The sequence below is a fragment of the Pongo abelii genome, chromosome 6 (genome assembly GCF_028885655.2).
Source record: "Pongo abelii isolate AG06213 chromosome 6, NHGRI_mPonAbe1-v2.0_pri, whole genome shotgun sequence".
NCBI lineage: Eukaryota > Metazoa > Chordata > Mammalia > Primates > Hominidae > Pongo > Pongo abelii.
In genome coordinates this window covers 89,856,874-89,882,553 of record NC_071991.2, presented here as the reverse complement: position 1 = coordinate 89,882,553, position 25,680 = coordinate 89,856,874, and the positions used below count along the sequence as shown (strand labels likewise).

Below are 25,680 nucleotides of genomic sequence, written 5' to 3'. Positions count from 1 at the left end.
GAATAAAAGCAGTGACATCACTAAATTTTTTTAAATTTTTAAATAGCAATCAAGGAATATTATGAATAGCTTTGTGCCAATAAATTCAAGAACTTTGATGAAATCAACAAATTCCTTGACAAACTCAAATTTCCAAAGCTTAGTCAAGAATAAATAAATAACTTTAAAAGCCCTATATCAATTAACTATTTGAATTTGTACTTAAAAATATTTTCACAAAAACACCTTAAGCAGCACAAAACTTCAATGGTGAATGCTAGCAGAAACTTATGAAAAAATATCAATCCCAAAAATTATAATTTAAACTAAAACTAAAATTTAAAGAGGAAGCAATTACTTTCCAACTTATTATTTGAACCAGCATTACTGATTCCAAATCCAAAGTCACTACAAAACAAAACTTCATGCCAACATCCCTTTTTTAAAAGAGACAATACACCATGACCAGGTGCAGGAATAAACACCTGGTTTAACATTTAGAAATCAATCAATACATAATTCACCATATTAAGATACTTTAAAAAAAAACCCAAGTAATAACATCAATAATTAAAGACAAATCTTTGGACAACGTCTCACAGATCTAATAAAACTCTCAATGAACTAGGCATATAAGGAAACTTTCTTAACCTCATAAAATGCACATACAAAAAAACTTATTGTTTACATCATACTCACTTATTGTGAAAATTAAACACTATTTCTCTAAGATTATGAACCTAGCCTGAGCAATAAGACATAAAAAAGGAATCAAAATTAGACATATCGGTGAGAAAGAAATAAAAATGCTCATATTAGGAAATGATCTGATCATTTATTCAAAAATCCTATGAAATCTATAAAAAACTATTAGAATAAATGAATTTAGCAAGATCAGTATATAAAAATATATTTCTATATACTAACCATGAAAAATTAGAAATAGAAATTAAAAATCAATAACAAATAGCATCAAAATTATGAAATACTTAGGAGTAAATCTGACAAAGAAATGGAAAGCCTATACTATAAACTATAAAACTATAAAACATTGTTGAGAGAATTAAAAACCTAAACAAATGAAGAGATGTAGTGTGCTTATAAATTGGAAGTTCAAATATTGTTAATGTAAGAACATGTATGAAGAGCAAATATGCTCATGAAAATTTGCTTAACTTCATTAGTGATTAGAGAAGTGTAATCAAAACCCAAAAGATACACTATTACACACTACTAGAATGTCTGAAGTTGAAAAGACTGACTATATCAAGTTCTGTAAAGGATGCAGAAGAACTAGAACTTTCATACACATAACCACTTTGGAAAACTATTTGGCAGCTTCTAAAAACTGAATACATTTACCTACCACATGACCAGACATTCCACTTCTAGGTATTTACTCAAAAGAAATGAAAGTATGTGTATACACACACTTAAATGAAATATTCATAGCTTCTGTAAAACTAAAAACTGAAAATAATCCAAATGTCCATCACCAAGTGGATTGATAAACAAATTGTGATATATCCATACAATGAAATTCTACTCATCATTAAAAAGGAATGTCCCATTGATATGCACAAGAACATTCAAGAATTTTAGAATAATTATGCTGAGTGAGATCACAAAGTGAAATGAGAAAACTTTGCAGTGAACAATACTTTTAATTTCTTGATTGTAGTGATGATTTCACAAGAGTCACAACTTGGCAAATTATACACTTCAAACTCGTGCAACTTATTACTTCAATTGTACCTTAATAAAGCTGTTAGAAACTAAAAGAAAATAGATAAGTACTAATATGAGAAGATGTATAAAAAATATCAAGTAAAAAATATCAGGGGAATAATATGTATATTATGATCCTAATTTTGTGTAAAAATGATACATATACAAGTTTGTATAACACTAAAAATCTAAAAATAGAAATTTGCACTCACAGTGGACCACATAAGAGAGGTAGAGAAGGATTAGGGAATAGCGGTAAGTAGGTTTTTTGCTTTATACATAACACATTTTCACAAAAAGCAAACTATTAATTTGACATTTAATTTACATAAATAATGGCCTTAAAGGAATTAGGACTCCCTCATATATATATGTTTTAACTCTTTCTGTCTCATTCCTGATTTGTATTTCACCAAGAAAAATTATTTTTTATTTCAAGATGTGTAGCATAAAGCGAGTGTTTGCCTTTTCTAAGGTTATTTTTTAAATTTTAGAGTTTAGTCTTGTAGTCTTGGCTGCTCCAATATATGTATAGAGATATAGATAGATATATATTTAAATTTAAAAAAAAACTTGTGAACATCAGGTAAATAAAACCAAAATTTAAAATGATGATAAACTAAATCTATATAGAAATATGTTTTTCATTCCAACTAGTAGTAAATTAAAATCTTGGTTAAATATTTAGACCCTGGTATATCTACAGATGGTCTCTCTGTGTGAGTGAAATCCAAAATAAACAGAAGAAAATAGCTAAAACAGTCAAAGTGGCAAACTTAGGACTCAGAAATCTGGCTGCCTCTAGGGGATAATTGCATTTCTTTCCAGGTAACCTCTCACCTTGAATTAATGAGAACATTTAGATATTGTTTTTTAACTTTATCTCTATTTTGTATGTAACAGCTCAAAAGAAAAGAAACCACCAAAAAAAATGCTCTATGAATCTTTACCCATAACAATCCTAGACTGAACATTTTCATAGATAGGTCAGTTTAAGGACACAACAAATTCTTTACATCTAAATAGCCAACATTTCAAATGGCTTACAGCCTGATAATGTTATATAATTCTTATAAATTAATAATGAGATTTAAATGTCAAAACACCCTATAATCAATAAAACAAACCTATGATAAAGAAACCTATGATTCCCACCTAGACATGTTGTTACAGAAATCATTTTTTAGTTAAAATAACCTTGCAACATGGTAAATTGCCAACTTAACAAATGGTTTGTAACAAATCGTTTTTGTTCTAAAAATTCATTTGCAAATCTTATTATTTGGAAATTGAAATAATTTCTTTGTTTAAAAAGCAATGCTGGATTTGGTTCCAGGCAAGATACTAAAGTTTAACATTACATAAAGTTTAAAATTACTAAGCTTATTTTAGTGCCTAACATATGTACAGCATATCCCATGATGGCTAAGGAATAATAGAAACACCATTTCAAATATTGATTTTCATAAACAACATAATCCCCTGCTAAAGTGGTACTGAGGAGTTCCCATTTTCTACATATTCTTCTTTCTGATATGAAGCAGAATCAAAAACAAAACTATAAAATGCCTTTATAAAGCGAAACAAACTTCCTGTTCAAGATGGAAGACTGAACATATTCATTAATTTCATCTGCCTGCATAGATCTATTAAGATGAAAATAAGTTAAAAGAGCATTGACTCACTAATATTTCGATTTCAACAAAACTCTGGAAAATGGGAAGAGGTTGAAAAGAAGTCAAACATAACAGAGGAAACAAACTAGAATGCATTCTGTAGGAACTTCTTTTGAGGGAAGAGCCAAACTGTCTGCCAAACCCCGCAGAAGCTCTGGACTCAAAAATGGTGAAACACTGTAGATTGGAAATAAAAATTAGGATTGAAACATAGTTTATTTAAAATTCTGTATACTGACATGCAACCCCCACACAGAATGACTGACAACCAGGTATTTATTTTAAGCTAAAATTCAGGGGGTTCTTTGTGCTGCGTAAAGCAGGTTAATTTGCAGTTAGATGAGAATAGCTCTGTGAGTATCTCCAGAATGCCTACCAGTGAGATATAAATGACCATTCATTAATTGCGCCATGGTTCCCCTGAAACCAAGATATCTTGTACATGTCTTCATAGTTTGTAATGTGAAAATGAAGCATGTCCTGCACAACTGAGAAAATATTCAAGTATGATGCACCTTTGCCTGCATTTTATCTCTTCTGTTATATGGAATTGCCTTTACTTTTTTATTAAAGCCTTACCTGAGTATACCCTGTGTAGTCTTAAGAGTCCTTTCAACTATCTGAACTTGAGCAGTTTCTGTATTTACTAAATGAATGGAATAAAATATATGCAGAAGTTGGCAAATTACTAAGGGTATGGCATCCAAAGTGATGTACTCCAATTTTTACTGCTTAGGGTCTCATAAATTAATGTACACTCACTCTAAAATAAAACCAGCCAGTTTACAAATCCCTACTTATACAAAGCATATAATTCTTTCACTCTTAAATGAATTAGCAAAAAGGAATCTCTAGACATTTGTGGGGGGAAATATACTTGACTTGAAACACAAATAACAAGATAAATAAATAGGAAAACTGACCAAGGAAGAAACAGATATAACCTAAGAAAACAATATTCTAAAAAATCACCATCCTCAGTGAGACTCAAGAAAATACAATAAGTCAAATTATAATATTTTGCAATTAAGTCAAATGTTTGAAAATTAAAATTATTATTTGTACCCCAAAACATACTAATTCAGCAACAATTTGCAGACATATTTCCTTTGTGAAAAATTCTGAAAATAATTGAAAGGCCTCGGTTCTTTAGCAGAATATGAAACCACATTAACCAAAGATAGTAGAGAGATTCACAACACCGTCTTGCCAGAGTACCTGCCTGTGTCACAATGCCATGCATGCAGGAAGAGGCCTCCTAGCACCAAGCTTCTCTAGGGTGAGGTGAAGACTGGCTTCACACATCCAGAGCCACTACTTTTCTGAGAGAGCTCCCAGAGGACTCACTTCTGTATTGCCAGTCTTGGAGCTCTAACAGTTCTAGTACGGTCTAGCTGCCTGAAAGAGAATGAAGACAACAGCTTGGGCTTGTAGACACCACAGGTCCTTTCTCCTGCACAGCACAGAATAATCAGATTATATATATATATCAGCTCTCAGCTTTCCCCCAGGGAGGGAAAGTATTGATCCATGTATCCAATATCCCAACTTCTCTGGGATGCCTAAAAACCTGGCAATATACTTGTCATTCTTGAAACTCTGCTGGGTTCATCACAGATTAACCACCTGGGAGAAAATGAAGATGATAGCTTGGGATGGTATATCCCATAGCTCTGCACCACTGGCTCAGTACAGAGTAAGCACACAAAAATCAGCTACCTGCTGATTTTTGTATGTTGATTCTGTGTCCTGACATTTTACTAAATGTGTTAACTCTAACAGCCATTTTATAGAGTCCTTAAGGTTTTGTGTATATTATTATATCTTCTGAAAACAGGAACAATTTGTTTATTTTCAGTTTGGATGCCTTTTATAATGCACTATAAATGAACTAACTGAATAGGAAATTTTAAAAAATCACATTTATATTAGCACCGAAAAGAATAAAATACTAAGGTAAAAGCTTAATCAAGGAAGTGAAAAACTTGTGTACTGAAAACTGCAAAATATTAATGAAATTAAAGAAGACAAAACAATTAGAAAGAAATTCTGTATTCATGAATGGAAGGCTTAATATTGTTAAAATATCGATACTACTCAAAGTGATCTACAAATTCAATGAATTCTGTACTAAAATACCAATGACTTTTTTTTACAGAAATAGAAAATCAATTCTACTGTTCATATGTATTATAATCTGATATGGTTTGGCTGTGTCCCCACTCAAATCTCATAATGAATTATAATTCCCATAATCCCATGTGTTGTGGAAGGGACTCAATGGGAGGTAATTGAATCATAGGGGTGGTTTCCCCCATGCTGTTCTTGTAAGAGTGAGTGAGTTCTCAGGAGATCTGATGGTTTTATAAGAGGGTTTTCTCCACTTTGCTCAGCACTTCTCCTTCCTGCCACCATGTGAAGAAGGACGTGTTTGCTTCCCCTTCCACCATGATTGTAAGTTTCCTAAGGCCTCCCCAGCCATGCTGAACTGTAAGTCAAATAAACCTCTTCCCTTTATAAATTGCCCAGTCTTGGATATGTCTTTATTAGCAGTGTGAGAACAAACTAATACACAGTCTGAATGCTTATCTCCTCCCAAAATTCATGTTGAAACTAATCACTCATATGATGGCTTGAGGAGGAGGGGCTTTTTGGAGTTGAGGATGAAGTCTTCATCAATGGAATTAGTGCCTGATATGGTTTGGCTCTGTGTCCACACCCAAATCTTATCTCAAGTTGTAATCCCCACATGTCAAGGGAGGAACTTGGTGGGAGGTGACTAGATTATGAGGGTGGTTTCCCCCATGCTGTTCTTGTGACAGTGAGTGAGCGCTCAAAAAATCTGATGGTTTTAAAGTGTGGCACTTGCCCTTTGCTCGCTCTGTCTTCTGTCACCATGTAAGACTTGCCATGCTTCCCCTTCAACTTCTGCCATGATTGTAAGTTTCCTGAGACCTCCCCAGCCATGTGGAACTGTGATTCAATTAAACCTCTTTCCTTTATCAATTACCAAGTCTTAGATGGTATATTTATAGCAGTATAAAAATGGGCTAATACAGTGCCCTTATAAAATAGACCCATAGGAACTTGTTCACCCCTCCCACCACATTAGGACATAGCAAGAAGGCAACATAAATGAAACAGGTTCTCACCAGACACCAGATCTGCCAGCAACTTGATCTTGTACTTCCCAGCCTCCGTAACTGTGAAAAATAAATTTCTGTTGTTTATAAGCTGCCCAGTCTATGAATTTTGTTATAGCAACCTGAAAAGACTAAGACAATATGGAAATACAGAAGATCATGAATAGCCAAATCAATCCTGAGAAAGAAGAACAAAGCTGGAGGCATCAGTTTCTGATTTCAGGGTATGTTAGCTTCAGTAATTAAAACAATGTGGTACTTGTTTAAATGCAGGCACACAGACTAGACTAATGTCATGGAATAGAGAGCCTAGAAATAAATCCAAATGTATATAATCTATTGATCTTCAAAAAGCATGTCAGAAATACACAATGGGTGAAGTACAGTACCCTCAACAAATGGTGTTGGGTAAACTGGAATATGCAAAATAAGAACATTGCATCCTGATTTTATACCATTACAAAAAACTCAAAGTGGATTAAAGGCTGAAATGTAAGACTTAAAAATGTAAACCTCCCAGAAAAAAAACATAAGGAAAATCTTTATGATATTGGCCTGGTTGATGATTTCACAAATATGACACCAAAAGCACAGGCAACAAAAACAAAAATAGACAAATGAGACTACATGAAACTAAAAAGCTTCTTCACAGTAGAGGAAACAACCTACAGAGTAAAAAAGCAACTAGTATAATGAAAGAAAATATTTCAAACAATATATCTAACAAGAGGTTAATCTTCAAAATATATGAGGAATTTCTAAAACTCAAGATAAAAAAACTAATAAATTAATTAAAAATGGGCTAAGGATGTGAAAAGATATTTCTCCAAATAAGTCATACAAATGGCCAGCAGGTATATGAAACATGCTTAGTGACTAATAATTTAGGAAATAGAAGTTAAACTCACAATGATATATCACCTCAAACCTATCAGGATGGCAAAATACAGTGTTGATGAAAATGTGAGGAAGTTAGAATCCTTGTACATTGATATGGTTTGGCTGTGTTCCTACCTGAATCTTGTCTTGAGTTGCAGTTCCCATAATCTCCATATGTAGTGGGAGGGACCAGGTGGAAATAATTGAAACATGGGGGCAGTTGCCCCATCCTGTTCTCATGATAGTGAGTTAGTTCTCGTGAGATCTGATGGTTTTATAAAGGGCTTCCCCCTTTGTTGGGCACTCATTCTTCTCTCTCCTGCCACCATGTGGAGAAGGACATGTTTGCTTCCCCTTCCACCATGATTGTAAGTTTCCTGATGCCTCCCCAGCCATGCTGAACTGTGGGACAATTAAATCTCTTTCCTTTATAAACTACCCAGCCTCAGGTATGTCTTCATTAGCAGCATAAGAATGAACTAATAGAGTAAATTGGTACTGAGTAGTGGGGCACTGCTGTAAAGATATCCAAAAATGTGGAAGCAACTGGAAACTGGGTAAGAGGCAGAGGCTGAAACAGTTTAGAATGCTCAGAAGATAGGTAAATGTGGGAAAGTTTGGAACTTGCTAGAAACTTGGAGGGCTCAGAAGACAGAAAGATGTGGGAAAGTTTGGAACTTCCTAGAGACTTGTGGAATGGCTTTTACCAAAATGCTGATAGATAGTGACATGGACAATGAAGTCTAGGCCAAGGTGGTCTCAGATGGAGATGAGGAACTTGTTGGGAAATGGAGCAAAGGTAACTCTTGCTGTGCTTTAGCAAAGAGACTGGTGGGTTTTTGCCCTTGCCCTAGAGATCTGTGGTAGTTGGAATTTAAGGGAGATTATTTAGGGTATGTGGTGGAAGAAATTTTTGAGTGGCAAAACATTCAAGAGGAAGCAGAGCATAAAAGTTTGGAAAATTTGTAGCCTGAGGATGCAATAACAAAGAAACACCCATCTTCTGGGGAGAAATTTAGGCCAGTTGCAGAAATTTGCATAAGTAATGATGAGCCCAATGCTAATCACCAAGACGATAAGGAAAATGTCTCCAGGGGATGTCAGAGACCTTCGTGGCAATCCCTCCCATTACAGGCCCAGAGGTCTAGGCGGGAAAAATTGCTTCCTGGCTCAGGTCCCCAGCCCTTCTGCTGTGTGCAGCCTCAGGACTGCCTCCTAGCAGTCCTGAGCCTGGCTAAAACGAGCCAAGCTACAGCTCACGTCATGGCTTCAGAGGGTGCAAGCCCCAAGCCTTGGCAGCTTCCATGTGGTGTTGAGACTGTGGGTACAGAGAAGTCAAGAATTGAGGTTTAGGAACCTCCACGTAGATTTCAGAGGATGTATGGAAATGCCTGGATTTCCAGAGAACCTCTCCTAGGGCAATGTGAAAGAGAAATGTGGGGTCAGATCCCCCACGTGGAGTCCTCACTGTGCCACTGCCTAGTGGAGCTATGAGAAGAGGGCCACCATCCTCCAGCCCCCAGAATGGTAGATCCACTGACAGCTCATGTGCCTGGAAAAGCTGCAGGCACTCAATGCCAGCCTGTGAAAGCATCCAGGAGAGGAGCCATCCCTGAGAAGCCACAGAAGCAGAGCTGCCCAAGGCTATACAAAACCACACCCAGCGTGACCAGGATGTGAGGCATGGAGTCAAAAGAGATCATTTTGGAACTTTAAGGTTTAATGATTGCCCGATTGCCCTACTGAATTTTGGACTTCCATGGGCCTGTAGCTCTTTGTTTTGGACAATTTCTCCTATTTGGAATGGGAGTATTTACCAAATGCCTGTACCTCCATTGTATCTAGGAAGTAACTAACTTGCTTTTGACTTTATAGGTTCTTATGCAGAAGACACTTGCTTTGTCTCAGATGAGACTTTGGACTTGGACTTTTGAGTTAATGCTGGAATGAGTTAAGGCTTTGGTGAAATGTCAGAAGGGTATGATTGTGTCTCGAATTGTGAGGACATGAGATTTGAGAAAGGCCAGGGACAGAATGATATGGTTTGGCTGTGTCCCCATCCAAATCTCATCTTGAATTGTAGTTCCCATAATCCCTACATGTCATGGGAGGGACCAGGTGGAGATAATTGAATCATGGGGACAGTTTCTCCCATCCTGTTCTATAGTAGTGAGTTAGTTCTCAAAAGATTGGGCGGTTTTATGGCTTCCCCCTTTGATGGGCAGTCATTATTTTATCTCCTTCTGCCACATGAAGGACGTGTTTGTTTCCCCTTCTGCCATGATTGTAAATTTCCTGAGGTCTCCCCAGCCATGCTGGACTGTGAGTCAATTAAACCTCTTTCTTTTATGAATTACTCACTCTCAGGTATGTCTTTATTGCAGCAACTATGGAAAACTATATGGAAGTTTCTAAAAATATTAAAATTGTCATATCATATGATCTAGCAAGCCCACATCTAAGTATATATCCAAAATAGTTGAAATCAAGATCTTGAAGAAACGTATGCATTTCTATGTTTGTTGCAGCAATATTCACAATAACCAAGGTGTGAAAACAACTTAATTGTACAGCCATAGATGAAAGCATAAAGAAAATGTGATATATACATTCAATGGAATACTATTTTGAATTTAAAGAAAGGAAATCTTGTCATTTGTGATAACATGGAACTTTGAGGACATTATGCTATTTGAAGTAAGCCAGCCACAAAAGACAAATACTATGAGGTATCTAACTAAAATAGTCAAATTCACGGAATAAAAGTGTGAAATAATGGTTCCCAGGGCTAGAGGGAGGGGAAAAATGGGGAGTTACTTTTTTATTAACCATTTTTATCTATTTTTAATTGAAGCTAAAAAGTATATATATTTAAGGTGTAAACATGATGCTTTCATATCTGTACACATTGTAGAATGGCTAAATCAAGTTATTTAACATATGTATTACCTCACATGCTTATTTTTTGTGGTGATTAAAATCTATTCTCTTAGGAATTTTCAAGTATATGATATAGCATTATTAACCGTGGTCAACATTTTATACTATAGATCTCTTGAACTTACTTCTGTCTTAATAAAGTTTTGTTCAATAATAATTTTATTATTTTTAATTAACAAAGTCTTCGACCAATATCTCCTCATTCCCCCCACTCTCCACCCCTAGTAACCATCACTTTACTCTCTGTTCCTAGGAGTTCAATTTTTTTAACACTCCACAATAAGTATGATGTAGTATTTGTCTTTCTGTGCACCTCAGCCTCCCAAGTCACTGGGACCGCAGACACATGCCAAGTCCAACTAATTTTTTTTTTTTTTTTGGTAGAGATGGGGTTTCGCATGTTGCACAGGCTGGTCTCGAACTCCTGAGCTTAAGCAATCTGCCTGCCTTGGCTTCCACAAGTGTTGGGATTACAGGCGTGAGCCACTGTGCCCACCCCTCTATGTTTTAACATAACATAATGTTCAGGTTTGTCCAGGTTGTCACAGATGACAGGTTTTCCTTCTTTTTTGAGGCTGAATAGTATCTCATTGTGTATATATTCCACATTTTTAAATCTATTTATCTGTTGATGGACACTGAGAATGATTCCATATCTTGGCTATTGCGATTAATGCTGCAGTGAACATGGGAGTCCAGATATCTCTTCCACATACTGATTTCATTTCCTTTGGATATATACCCAGTAGTAGAACTGCTGAATCACATAATATTTCCATTTTTAATTTTTGTGAGGAATGTACATGCTGTTTTCCATAATGGCTATACTAATTTACTTTCCCACCAACAGTGTACAAGGGTTTCCTTTTCTCCATACCCTCACCAACACTTGTTATTTTTCATCTTTTTGATAATACCCATGCTAACAGGAATGAGGCAATATCACATTGTGATTTTAATTTACCTTTCCCTGATGGTTAGTAATGCTGAGCATTTTTTCATAAACCCGATGGCTACTTGTATGTCTTTTTTACAGAAAGGTTTATTCTGTTTCTTTACCCATTTTTAATTGGGTTATTTGTTTTCTTGCTAGTGAGTTGTTTGAATTCTCTATGTGTCTTGAATATTAACCTCTTATCCAATGTACTAGTTGCAAATATTTTCTCTCATTCTATAGGTTATCTCTTCATTCTGTTAATTGTTTCCTTTGCTATACAGAAGCTTTTTAGTTTCATGTAATCTCATTTGCCCATTTTTGCTTTTGTTGTCTGTGCTTTTGGGCCCATAGCCAAAACATCTTTGTTCAGACCAATATTATGGACTTTTTACCTTATGTTTTCTAATTTTTTTTTTTTCCAGAGGGAGTCTCACTTTGTCACCCAGGCTGGAGCACAGTGGCAGCACAAACTTAGCTCACTATAACCCCTACCTCCCAGGCTCAAGCAATCCTCCCACTTCAGCCTCCCAAGTCCCTGGGACCGCAGACACTTGCCACCAAGTCCACCTAATTTTTTGTTGTTGTTGTTAGAGATGGGGTTTCACCATGTTGCCCAGGCTTGTCTCGAATGCCTGAGCTTAAGAATTCTGCCCACCTTGGCTTTCACAAGTGTTGGGATTACAGGCATGAGCCACTGTGCCCACCCCCGTATGTTTTCTTCCAGTAGTTTTACAGTTTCAGGTCTTGTGTTTAAGTCTTTAATTCATTTTGAGTTGATTTTTGTATATGGTGTGAGATAGGGGGCTAATTTTATTATTCTGCATGTGGATATCCAGTTTTCCCAACGTAATTTATTGAACAGACTATCCTTTCTCCAGGAAATGGGGAGTTACTAGTCAACAGGCGTAAACTTTCAGTTAAGCAAGCAGAATAAGCTCTAGAGATCTACTGTACAACATTGTACCTATACCTAATATAATAATGTATACTTAACATTTTTTAAGAAGATATATCTCATTTTAAGTCTTCTTACCACAAGAAAGCAATACTTTTTGAAAAAAAAAGAAATAAACTGTTCAATAGGAAGGGTAAAATAAAGATTTTTTAACTGAGAGAATTGATAGGATATCTAGTGGTTTAATCCAGGAATTCAGCTACCCTGTTAATATTACTTTGAGGAAGGGAGAAGAAACACAAAATCTTAGAGAAATTAAGCAAAGAAAAAAAGACAAAAACATTTTGGAGCTAATTAGAGATGAGAATCTTCAAGATATAAATTCCAAATTCCAACAAGGATGGATTTTTAAACTCACCAAAATAAATGTATTATTGTGAACTTTTAGACCACCAAGAATAACGAAAAGTTTTCAAAACAGAACAACAAACATTATAGAACAATGGATCACTCAAAGAATAAGGAGTTAGACTGGCATTAGAATTTTCATCAGCAATATTAAAGGTCATACAACAATTATACCAATTCCTTTAAAGGTCTATGGGAAAATAATTTTCAGTCTAGGATTCCAGCCAAATTCATTAACAAGTGTGAGGTTAAGATTAAAAACATTTTTATAAATAAAAATGGTCAGATGTTTTTTTCTTCCATGCACTCCATATTGAGAGGCTATACCTGAATACCTGAGGGTGTACAATGGCAACATTGGATTGGAAATCAAAAAAAGAAGAAATTATAGAATCTAGGAAACAGTCAAGCACACAATAGGGACAGTGAAGCAATAATCCAGGATGACAGGTTCTAAGCAACTTTAAATCATGATCTGTCCAGTACTAAGTAGAAAGACTGAATGAACTACAGAGGCAGTTATCCACTTAAAAAGAAAAGGAAAGTGTTTGAATGAGAAATTCTGATGTAAAAGATACAAAGTGAATGAGAAGCAATTAGAAACATCAATAACCAGAAACTATACAGAAGCCAAGGTTCAAATATTAGGGAATGGTTTTAAATTAGATTTTAATTGGGAGGCTTTGATTTGGAGGCTGCCCAACTTGTGAATCATTAAGTCAGTGGACTTCAAAAAAAAAAAATAGTTGCCAAGCATGGTGGCTGAAAGCTGCAATCTCAGCACTTTGAGAGGCTGAGGCAAGAGGATCACTTGAGTCCAGACAGTCAAGGTTGTAGTGAGCCATGATCATGTCACTGCACTCCAGCTTGGGAAACAGTGAGACATTGATTCAAAAAAACAAAAACTCACAGCTTCTAATTAACCCCATGTTATTTTAAGATAGATATTACATTTATCAAAGCAAACTAAATATAGCCTGAGAAGGACTTCGTACTTCTATATTTAAGTCCTTGTGGATGAACCATCACCTAACTTAATAGGTAGACAAGATTGAAAACCTAACTTAAGAGTATGCACTTGTAACAATAGCTGAGTCTTGACCTATCCCAGCAGCCAATCCCAAATACTCATACACTGCTGAGTGTTCAAACTGTGTTCAAATAAGGCAAACACCAACCTGTAACCCATACAGCTGTTTCTGTACCTCACTTCCGATTTCTGTATGACACTTTTTTTTTTTTTTTTTTTTTTTGGTCTGTACATTTGTTTTGTCCACAGGGCATCCCTGGAGTCTCTCTGAAGGCATCTCTGGAGTCTCTCTGAATCTGCAGTGATTGGAAGGCTGTGCAACTCGTGAATCATTTTTTTCTTGCTCAATTAAACTCCATTACGTTTGATTTGTCTGAAGTTTTATTTTAACACATTCAAGCTAAAAAGTTTCATGACTATGTATATCTTTGTATTAAAAAAATTTTTAAGAAGTATTGCCAGAAATAATATTAGGTCAAAAAATATATTTTGACATTATCCACTTGCATGTTTGTACCATTCATATCAGGATTCTTTAACCCTGATAGTGAGGGAAAAAAAGGTGCAAAGTACAAAGAAAACACAAATAACTGAAAGATCAAAACCACAGTTAGCATCTATAGGGTAAACTCAATATCAGAGAATGGTTAATTATCTTCAGTTTATTTTAACAAATATCCTTTGAAAGGGAATTACAATATACTATGATTTTACTTAAAATATAAGTAATTTTTAAAAAATTAATCTGAATTATTCTTTTATAAAAATAAGATTTAAAATTTAATCCATTAAAATTATTGGCTTTGGTTTTTTTAAGGATATGAACAAAACTTTATTCTAAGGAAAATATTTCTGACCTCTTTCTTTCCCTTCCTGGTCTTTCAAAGCCAAATTCTCAAAACCTAAATTATTTTCAAATAATTCTTAATGAATTCTATCTTTTGAATGAGGATGGGAGTTTCACTGGACTTCTCAAAAATTATAGCAATATCGCAGTTTCAACAACTAAGAGTCTTTAAAAATATATCATGAATGAAATGATTTAAAATTGTTTTTAATGGTTTGTGCCTGAAAGTAGCAAAGTTACACGTATCTGCATTCCTATAAACATGCAAACAAATGTTTAATGAGTTACCATAAGAGGAGAGGGAAGGTCAGTCAAATGTAGATAAAGGGCTCTGACTTGGCTCTTAATAAACTTATTGTCTAGATCTTGATAAAAGATGGCACTCAGGCCAATACAACTAACAATATTAAAGCTAGAGATAAAGTTTCGGGATCAACTCAATATTGAGGATAATGAGAGACTTTAGAAATAAAAAGAGAGATTGTAGCTAAAGAGATACTCTTTACAAACTATGAATCTGCTTTTTAAAGTGCCTTGAGATGAAAAATATTTTTTAAACAGATATTTTTATGTATTTTAGCTTATATTTAATATATATAATTATGTGTCTAATATGTATATTCTAGATTATATAAAAATAAACTTATTTCTTCTATTCCTACTTTCCCCATATATATTAAATAATATATTATTAAATTCCGTCTTCAGTACTTTGTCATTTCCCACTAGGGCAGAGTTGCTAGCTGCTCTGGTACTGGAACCCCAATTTGGCTGGGGCTCCCAAAACACACCATCACTCCACTTCAGTTATTTTGAGATGCTTAGGCATGCTCTATCCTCAGGTCTTTGCAACTGATATTCTCTTTGTCTTGGACGTTGCCCCCCACTCCCAGATTTCTGCATGACTTCGTTGAAATCTTTACAATAAATTCTCTTGATAAGCTATCTAAGACATCAATGCATTATCTCTGTCTCTTGCCTTTTTTCTTATTATTTCTAGTTATCTAATATACACGTAGTTTATTTACCTATTGATTGTCTTTATCTCTCAATAGAATGTAGCTTCCAGGAGGCCGGAGGGTTTGTTTGTATACTGTCAACTCTCTAGAATAGTGATTGACATATAATAGGCATACAGTAAACATTGTTTAATAAGTGGATGTTTATAAAAATAATTCTGCTTTTATATACCCTTCCCTTTGTATCCATCCGAAGACATAGGTGCATAGGTGTTTAACCTGTTAATCAGAGACTTGGTTAATACTTGATTCTAGTTTGCAATTCGAAAAGAACTGTCTGACCTAGGGCAAATAATATAGAGCTACAGGGGTCAATAAATTCTGCACATGCGTCTGAAAGCTGGAACTCTTATTTATCAGCAAGCAGGGTTTGGAACATAAGGGTAGATACTGGAGTGTCAGAAGCGTGCACATTGAGCACCAAATTCCCCCAACTGAGAACTGTAAGGCCATTATCTTCTGCTTCTCACAGAAAGTCGAGCTGATGCCTCCCAACAGTCCAAACACTGGGATACAAACATTCGTGTACTTTCAATTCCAGGACAGGGAGTAATTCCCTATGGAATAATTGAGAGGTGGACATGTAGCACCTGGTATGCAATCAAGACGACCATACTTCCAAAGAAGAACTTCCTGAAGTGGAAGAAGGCTGGAGACTGTTAGTTGATTACATTATTCTCACCATAGGAGAGAGACTGGAGCACCGAAGAACTGTGAGGAGATTGGCAGAGTACATGATACAGAGGAGAGTGATGTGCTGGCTCAGGGCCCAAGAGAGGATGTGGTAGTACCCCAGGAACAAGACCACATCAGATGCTGTTGGGAAGTACAGCACACATTGATAGTCAGTTGAAATGAGAAAATTTGGCCTTTAAAGTTTGTGATACAGTTGCTTGTGTCCTCCGAAAGTATATGGATCCCAGATAAGGAGCCTGAGGTCATTTTTCAAAATCAAAGCTAGGTCAGCAATAGAAACTAGAGGTCACATGGAAACACTTTTAGGCCTTGGTATATTGCATCTTTTTAGGTCCAGCTCTCAGAGGTATAGCTCCATTTCACAGTTGGGGTAGAAACACATGTTGGGAGGAAAACCTGACCTCAGGACATGTGACCTACATTCACACTAGGTCTGGGGACTATTTATAAACACGATCACATAAGTATTGTAAATAGGGCTACCGAATGAAAGGCAGTCATTAGGGTGAGTGGGAACTTTAAGCACTCGACAATTTGATTTGCCCTTTCTTATGCTTTTGTAAATTTAATTATTTTTATATGTATGCTGCCAAGAACAGCACAGGTAAATTTTATTTAACAAATATTTATTAAAAACACACCATATGCCAAGCACTATATTCCTGTGCAGTACTTGGATTTGATTTGATTTTGATATATATTTTTTTCTTTTAGAAACAGGGTCTCACTCTGTTGCCCAGGCTGGAGTGCAGTGGTGTGATCACAGCTCATTGCAGACTTGATCTCCCAGGCTCAAGTGACTCTCCTGCCTTGGTCTCCCAAGTAGCTGGGACCACAGGCCCTCACCATCATGCTCAACTAAATAAAAAATAAAAAAAAAAAAAGAATTTGTAGAGAGCTTCTCCCTATGTTTCCCAGGCTGGTCTCCAAGTACCTGGATTTTAAAAATAGAATTTTTAAAACTCTATTTTTAGGGATAATGTGTTGATGTCTTAGATAGCATATCCAGAGAATTTAAAGATTTGAAAGAATAGAAGTAGTTCATCATGCAGAAATCTGGGGGTAAACGTCCAAGGCAAAGAGAATAACAGTTGCAAAGACCTGATTATAGAGCATGCCTAAGCAACTCAAAATAACTGAAGTGGAGTGATGGTGTGTTTTGGGAGCCTCCAGCCAAATTGGGGTTCCAGAACCAAAGCAGCTAGCAACTCTGCCCTAGAGGGAAATGACAAAGTACTGAAGATGACTGTTTAATCATGGGATACTTCTTATGCCTTACAGACAGCCTAATGTCTAGTTTTGTGGGGGAGAGGAGATGTCCGTCACACAGGAAACTTGTTTACCCTTATGGCTCTTGACTGACTCACGTCCAGTTTATGCCTGCCTGACAATCGCTTTCCACTGGGAGTCTGACTTTGGGTTCCTCCATGAATCCAGGGGGAAACCCAGGCTGGGGTAATTCCTGATTCTTCAGATGGAAGGCACCAATTTAATACATCACCCCAATAAGAAACAAGTTCAAAGATATTTAGTTATATAGATCCTGGGCAAAGGAGGGCATAATGAGTCAGGAGAGTAGTCATTCATCCCCAGGTCATGTGAAGCAGGAATGAAGAGTCAGGCAGAGAGAGAAGAGCACATGGCAGCTAGAAGTATATGTAAGGGAATAGGGTGTGGGTCACTTTAAGTTCACAGGCAAATCCATGAAATACCTCTTTAAAAATATCAACGGCAGGAAAGCAGGGAGCCCACTTTGCTAGCCTGAAGAGATGCCTCTAAATTCTCATCTCTGGCCACCAACTTTAGCCATTTGATATGATGTAAAACTGGAAACTGTCAAGGGTGACTGAGCCCTGCCTCTGGTATGAGAAAGTTAATCCTGCATTCAAAGATGGATACTGAGGCTATATAAACTTATAATCATTCACTACATGGTGGAAGGCAGTATTTAGAGTCAGAGAGATAATTTGGGGTGGTAGTGTAACTGGAAGGGTAAAAACAGGGCATACAGAGTCATGTAGCCATAGTTAAAACTTTAGGTTTTGCTCCAATTAGAGGAGAAACTTGGAGATTTTTGAGTGAAAGAATGACATAATGTGACCACACAGGGCACTGGATTGACATCATCTAAACATGGGCAAAAGCACAACCAGGGAGACCAGTGGTGATGATGAAAAGTGGCTAAATTCTGGTTTTACTTTGAAGATGGAACTGATAGGGGAGAAAGACAGGAGTCCAGTATTAAATCAAAATTTTCAGAATAAAAACTGGAAGAATGAATTGCCATTTACTGAGGTGTGGAAGACTCAAGGAGAAAAAGTAGTGGAGGAGGCATGTCAAGAGCTCAGAAATACTTGTTTAGAAAAATTATTTTTAGATAAAAACAAATCATATTCATATTTTCACTATGGTGAAAATCTGAATCAAAATATTCTTCCCTATTTTGTTAGATAAAAACATAATCATTTTGAGATTTCTGAAATTACTAATAGAATCCATTTTTAGTCATTTGCTAGGCCCATATCTGGAGTATTCTTCTCCTATCCAATATATGTATTACAGGAGAATATACCTGTAATTGAGTAATTAGGCCTGGAAATGAGCAGTTCATTTATTTTGGTCCTGAGAAAATATCATTAATCAAATTTATGAATGCAATGAAATCATTTCTTTCATGTTTATTAAAAGACATTATGAAAATATCTCTAGTCTCAGCTGACAGTTCTAAACTTAATGTGACTTTTAATCAATGGCAACAAAATCAATTATGTCGCCACTGGGGGCACCTTAAGAAATGTAAATTACTACCAGTCAAAAAGTCTTTCCCTTTGGATTTATATCGTCACAGATTTTTTTTTTAAAAGAAAACTGGGAGCATAAAAAAGGAAACTAGAACCATGTTTTTCAAGGATGTAGTGCTGTGTAGTGGAAAGTGCCCTTGTTTAGGAGAGAAAAATCAGTTTGTGATTCATTGTCCGCTGTATACTAGCAGTGTAATATTAAAAAAGTCAGTGATTTTATTAAGTAGCAGATTCTCATTTTTTAAAATACCTTCCTATAGCACAATATAAATGTAAAATGGCATTGTTAATCTTTTTTCTTTTTTTTTTTTGAGACGGAGTCTTGCTCTGTTGCCCAAGCTGGAATGCAGTGGCGCAGTCTCGGCTCACTGCAACCTACACCTCCCAAGTTCACGACATTCTCCTGCCTCAGCCTTCCTACTAGCTGGGACTACTACTACTATGCCCGCTACCATGCCAGGTATTTTTTTTTTTCTGTATTTTTAGTAGAGACAGGGTTTCACTGTCTCGATCTCCTGACCTCGTGATCCGTCCACCTTGGCCTCCCAAAGTGCTGGGATTACAGGTGTGAGCCAAAGAGCCTAGCCGGCATTGTTAATCTTATGTTACATTTAAACACTTTTATAAGTATAATGATTTGCATTTATCACAGAACTCATTCTTTTTTTACTCATTCAAATATTTCTTGCTTGCTTAGTGCCAATCAAAGCTTGAAGTAAGATCTTTATTTGCTTGGGAAGCATCAGGCATGTATTCAAGGCAAGTAAAGGATGGATGGTTGGGTGAATGAACAGACAGATGAATCAATCAAATGACAGTGTGTTTCATAAAATTTAAACTATCATTCCAATATTGAGTTTTAATAGGGGGGTAAAGTATCCATCTGCCATCATAATATGCTTTCTTTTCTCCACAATAATGGGAGATATTTTGGATTTTTAATGTCTTGGCAATGTTTTAATTTCAAGCCACATTGTTACCTTATGAGAAAATTTGGTACATTTTTCTATTCCCATCCCAAATGATATACAGACATGATGTTTAGTACTTCTCATCAGAAGATCTACAATATGATTAAATGACATTAAGATTATCTAATTATAAAATAGAACTACAAATGTGTCCCAATTTAAATACAACTTTCATTAAAATTTCTTAGTAGGAAATTACAGTATAAAAACAGAAATCTTCTTGTAACTTATGGTCAAAAGAAATTAAATTTTATTCATCCTTGTGAGTTAAAATCTCCACAAAATTAATAACCCAAAATGTATTCCCATCAATGTGTTATTCCCCTCATTCTCAATAGGGTGGATTCTTAATGCTGGGGAGAAGGAGCCTTCGGCAACTCCAGCCTTGGTAATTCTTTTGGTAACTTAAGACAGAATATACTTATTGGTAAGTCTGTCATAAGCTACATTTTTTAAAGATCAAAAAAGTTAATAAGATATACAAGATTATCACAGAATTTACCGTATATCCATGGAACTTAGAAAACAAACCATTATTCAGCTACTAAAAGTTATCACAGACAAAACTACGTTTTGAAACTCAACACAATAATGCCAGATATCACACAAGGTCTCAGAGATATCTGAGGGAAGGAAAGTGAACAGAAAGAATCTTGGTGTCAACCTTGCTAAGATGTCAGTCAATCTATGAGAGATGTGCCAAATCTTCCACCTGTGAGAATAAACTGAATTCCACAAATGGGATAATAGCAACAAGTTTATCAGTTTTGTACTGAATAGAAAAGTCACCAAATTATACCATTCCATCCTCCATTTGCTTTTTCTGTGTGTTTTTGTGTTGTTTGAAAAATTGCAATAGTGGCCAGCTCAGTTATGGAAGTTATCTGTTCCTTTTAATATATTCAAATGCTCTTAATTTTTATCTCTCCTTTGAGCCCTGAATTTCTGCCACCCTAGTGTTGAATTGTTAGCATTATTTAATGATGCAACCTCCATAATGCTTGCAATGAATATCTTCAGTCCTATGTCTCAATAACTATTTCTATTGCCTCTTCATATAGGCTACTTTAAAATCTGTCTCTTAAAAAGAGTGTCTCCTTTCCCACAGTTGTTTTAGATAATCATCATCAGTGAACTTCCACATTGTGGCTGCTATCAATACTTGTGCCCTGTCCTTTGCAGCCAACTGAGGACCAAGACGGCTTCTCAAAACACTGTGATTCCTAACATTTCCCTTTGCAATTGCCCAAGGTCTTATCTTCTAACAATTCAATTGTTTTACATAAACCTTTTTATTCTAGACAAGTTTGAGATTTAAAGTTGTAAAGATGTACAGTTTCCATGTACCCATACCCAATTTCCCCTAATATTAAAATCTAACATTAATGATACATTTGTCACAATTAATTAATCAATACTAATACATTATCTAAAGTCCATGCTTTTTTACATGTCTTTAGTTTTTACCTATTGTCCTTTCTCTGTTCCAGGCTCCCATTCAGGATATCACATTACATTTAGTTGTCATGTTTCTTTAGGCTCCTCTTGGCTGTGACAGTTTTTTAGATTTTTCTTGTTTTGGATGACCTTAGCTGTTTTAAGGAGTACTGGTAACAATTTGATTTTTACTTAAGTTAATTTCTTTCTCTACTAGATGTAGGACTAGTGCTGTTTACTGAATTTCAGTGACTTGTTTGTTTTCATTGTGATTTTCTAGCCGAGAAGCTTGTTTTACTAATATACTTCTTCAGATTTTATCTTTTGGAAGCTGGCATAGTGAGAGAGATAAAACTAGTGAGTCTGGGTCTATCAAGAAAAAAATATTTATCTTCCCTTGTTGGTTAATCCCAACCTATAGAACATCCTCTTTAGACTGATGTACAGATAAAGCCCCACTATATTATCATTCCACCTGCCTCATTTTGTTCTGCCTTCCAGTAGAATATAAATTCATAAATTCCTCAAGCATGTTCCCTCAGGACGATGGTAATATATGACTTCCCCCTATAGTAACTGTCATTTTGAAACTCACTTACTAATGATTTGAATATTTTGCAATGATAGTCCTAATTTTTTCCCTTGAACGTGTCCAAGTTTTCTTGTAACCAAATGTCAGAGACCTCCTAATCTTCTAGGTATATTTACTCAATTATTCTTACAAGGGATCTTCTATTTTCAGCTTTCAAAGATAACCTCCATAGTCATTTTTGGATCCTGGTTCCTTCCAGCACAGTTATTCAGTCCTGCTGTCATTATTTCTGTCTTAGCAACAACTAAACAAATATCTCTCCTTTTCTTCTATCTCCTTAGAGCTGGTAGGCCTAGTTCAATTCTTCTTCCTTCTATATCTGACTAGTATTGTTTGTCAGATATAAAAGGAAATATTTGTCTAGTCTGCCAACTAAAATATCAATTTTTCCAATGAGCAACTCTCTTCGGCTTATTTAGCAGTCTTCTTTTATTTTGTTTTTAACAAATCATTCCAGTTGTTGTTCAATTTCCTGAAGTAACTTGATTACTAGAGTTAAAAAAGTACAGGCTTTTTTTTTGCTAAGAATGTTTTCATTTTGTTTTTAATTGATACATAATAATTGTTCACATTTATGGGATACTGTGTGATGTTTCAATACATGCATACATTGTTTAATGATCAAATCAGAGCAATTAACATATCTTTCACAACAAACATTTATCATTTTTGTGGTGAGAACACTCAAAATCCTCTCTTCTAGCTATTTGAAACATACAATACAGTAGATAACCACTGTTCTACTCTCAACTTCCATGAAATCAACTTTTATAGATTCCACACGAGTATGATTGTGCATTATTTGTCCTGTGATTGGCTTATTTCACTTAACGTAATGTCCCCTAGGTTCATCCATGTTGTGGAAAATGGCAGAATTTCATTCTTTTTTATAGCTGAAGAGTATTCCATTGTGTATATATACCATATATTTTAACCCATTCATCTGTTAATGGACACTTAGGTTGATTCCATATCTTGGCTATTGTGCATAGTGATATAACAAACACAGAAGTGCAGATGTTTTTTGACATTATTGATTTCATGTCTTTTGGATACACGCCCAGTGTTGGGATTGTTGGATTATATGGTAGCTCTATTTTTAATTTTTTTCAGGAACCTCCATATTATTTTCCATAATGGCTGATACAGGACTTTTCAACTGCCTTCTTAGACTGGGTTTGCAACAACTCAACTTTGAGCTGTGTTTACTTCATCTCAAGAGGATAGCATATTCTGTTCATAATAAGGGCTTTCATTCATTATTATTTATTTATAAAATTCTACCACACATCTCTGGGAAACCCATAACATGGGTCTCTGAAATTGGGATGTATAGCCAATGTTCAGTCACTTAACACAACTCAATCCAACTTGAGGCCACATAGTTTATTCCTTCTACACTTATCTTTCTTTGTCTTAAAGTCAGGTGACATGACATGAAGATGAACAGAATGTGAAACAGCTGGTCTAGCACTGCCTACACAAACCTGGTACAAACTGCAAAGCCAGAACCTCATTAGTGTTCTATAGAAATGCAAAACTCAGCTGCCTTGCAGTTTAAAAGTAACAAATGTTATTCCTTACAAGTACTAAAACGACTAATCTCAACTCAGCTTTACCTGAAATACCAGGCCAAGCTGAGACTATGAATTTTCAAGGTCTTGCTGTCACAGTCTTACCTAAAGGCATCTGTATCCAAGATGCTGAGGTCACCTGTATGGCTAAAGTTTGTCTAAGGCACAGGTGCTTGCAGCCTTGCCTGAATAAAAACTGTCACTTTCCTGGGACAAAGTTAATATGCTCCAGTGACCCATCAAAGTCAAAATCCCACCTGGCCAATTTACTAAAGCCTGAGGCCTAATGCCACCCACCCAGGGTGCATGAGCCAAAAAAAAAAAAAAAAAAAAAACAATAATAAATTGTAAAAAGTAGCCATATGGCATGCTATAGAAAGTTACCACCTACCAAAGTCAAAAAAAAACATGACTCCCACTTCTATTGCTGCTTGGTGAAACAAAACCCCAAGGCCATTCTTTTGGATCACTTAGGGTCTTGCTTCAACAAGATGCTTCAATCTCCACAGTTCCCTTTCTTACCAAATTCTGCTCCTTATCTATTGCCAAGTTGACTAGTCCGATGTATCAGATTTGAGGGCTTAAAGATTTAATATACAACACTCTTCTCCTGTTATAGTTCAGAACCAACTGGTAGCTGATCAAATGATTCAGAAGGATGGAGATGCCAGTTTTATTACTGAGGAAGCTGTTGGTGTCATAGCCTAGATATGTAGCCAGAAAGCCTTCCTAATACAGCCCCCATAGTCAGCTCATCTACCATATATTAGAGATAAAAGAAGAATACCATATTTTATCTAATAAATGATGTCGGGTTCGTAAGACGTACCATTATTTTGTGCACCAAGAGAGAAATGAACCTTCCCTGTCATTTAAATTAGGACCTTCCATTAATAAGATACATACTTTGTGTGGGCAGATCCCAGAGGAAGTAAGTAAAGAGAAGCAGTTAAGTTGTACAAGCCCTGTTCATTCTCCCACGTATGTTAGCTGTATGATAATTGACTCTTCTCCTGAGGAGCAGTGAATGAGAGGGCAAACAGGCCGGTTACTGCTATGCTTATTCCTGAGTGTTTGGAAATATAAAACAAGGAAAAAAGAGATTGCCTCACCCAATCAAAAATTAATATTGTATTTGAAAACAAAAAAGAATGCAACACTAGAGAAGATTACACTTAAAATAATCTCTAAAGCTTTTTAATTGGAAGAAAACCTTGTCTTTATAGAATAAAAGTTCCACAGAAAAAATTCTAAATATGAAGTTATATTTGTTTTATAAAACTGAAAACCTTATTACTAAATGGAAATTTCAATTTTACAAGAATAATTAAGCTAGTAAACATTTTGGAACTACAATAAGCAATTTTCAGACATCAAATCAACATTTTATATAGTCAATGGGAATAGGATCTAGAACTTGATTTTACCAGAACAATACAATTTCATGTCTTGCCTAATAAGATTAATCAGTCTTGACTATTTGTTTGTCTGAATTGTCTCATAGCACCTTTCCTTTTAGATCAGAGATATTACACTTTCAGTCTCTATAACAAAAGCAGATTGCTCATTTTCTACTTTGTATTGACTTTTAAAAGCATGCTTACTTAGCATTGTGGACAAAAGGACATTCAGGGGCCCAGTGAAAATCAAAAGCAAATTAGTAACCAAATGATGGAGTCTGAAGGACTTGGAGGTATAATATAAAGGAAAGACCACAGCTGTTGAGGGCACCATCTTTGGAGTCACACAGACCTGAGCCCTAATCCTCCCCCAGCATTTATTAAGTGGGCAAGATACTTAATCTCACTTCACTTCAATATTTTCATCTTTATAAAAGTAATAATAATAATCATAATACTTCCCTCCCAGGGTCATTGTATGAATTAATGAGGCAATACATGTAAGCCAATAACACAGTGCCTAACCCATAGAAAATGGTCAGATAATAGAAATGCTTATTTTTCCATTCTGGGATAATACATAACACAGAAACAGCTCCCACACAAGATGAACACTGTCTTACCATTGTATCAATTCATTCGTGTTTTTCAACAGTTATTTCAGGCTCTATGTCTTCCACACACAGCATAGGATTGCACCTCCGACCTCTCCACCCACCTAATCCCCT

At 35.6% G+C, this 25,680-nt stretch overlaps 1 long non-coding RNA gene across 2 annotated transcripts in view; it reads right to left on the bottom strand.

Annotated features, from left to right (window-relative positions):
- Positions 1–25,680, bottom strand: part of LOC129060261 (uncharacterized) — a 111,775-nt gene extending 86,095 nt beyond the window's left edge. For both annotated transcript variants that reach the window (XR_008526837.1, XR_008526839.1), the window contains exons 1-2: positions 25,576–25,680; positions 6,536–6,586 (exon numbers count right to left, since the gene is read on the bottom strand). This is a non-coding gene — a long non-coding RNA (uncharacterized LOC129060261). The remainder of the gene's footprint in view (positions 1–6,535; positions 6,587–25,575) is intronic.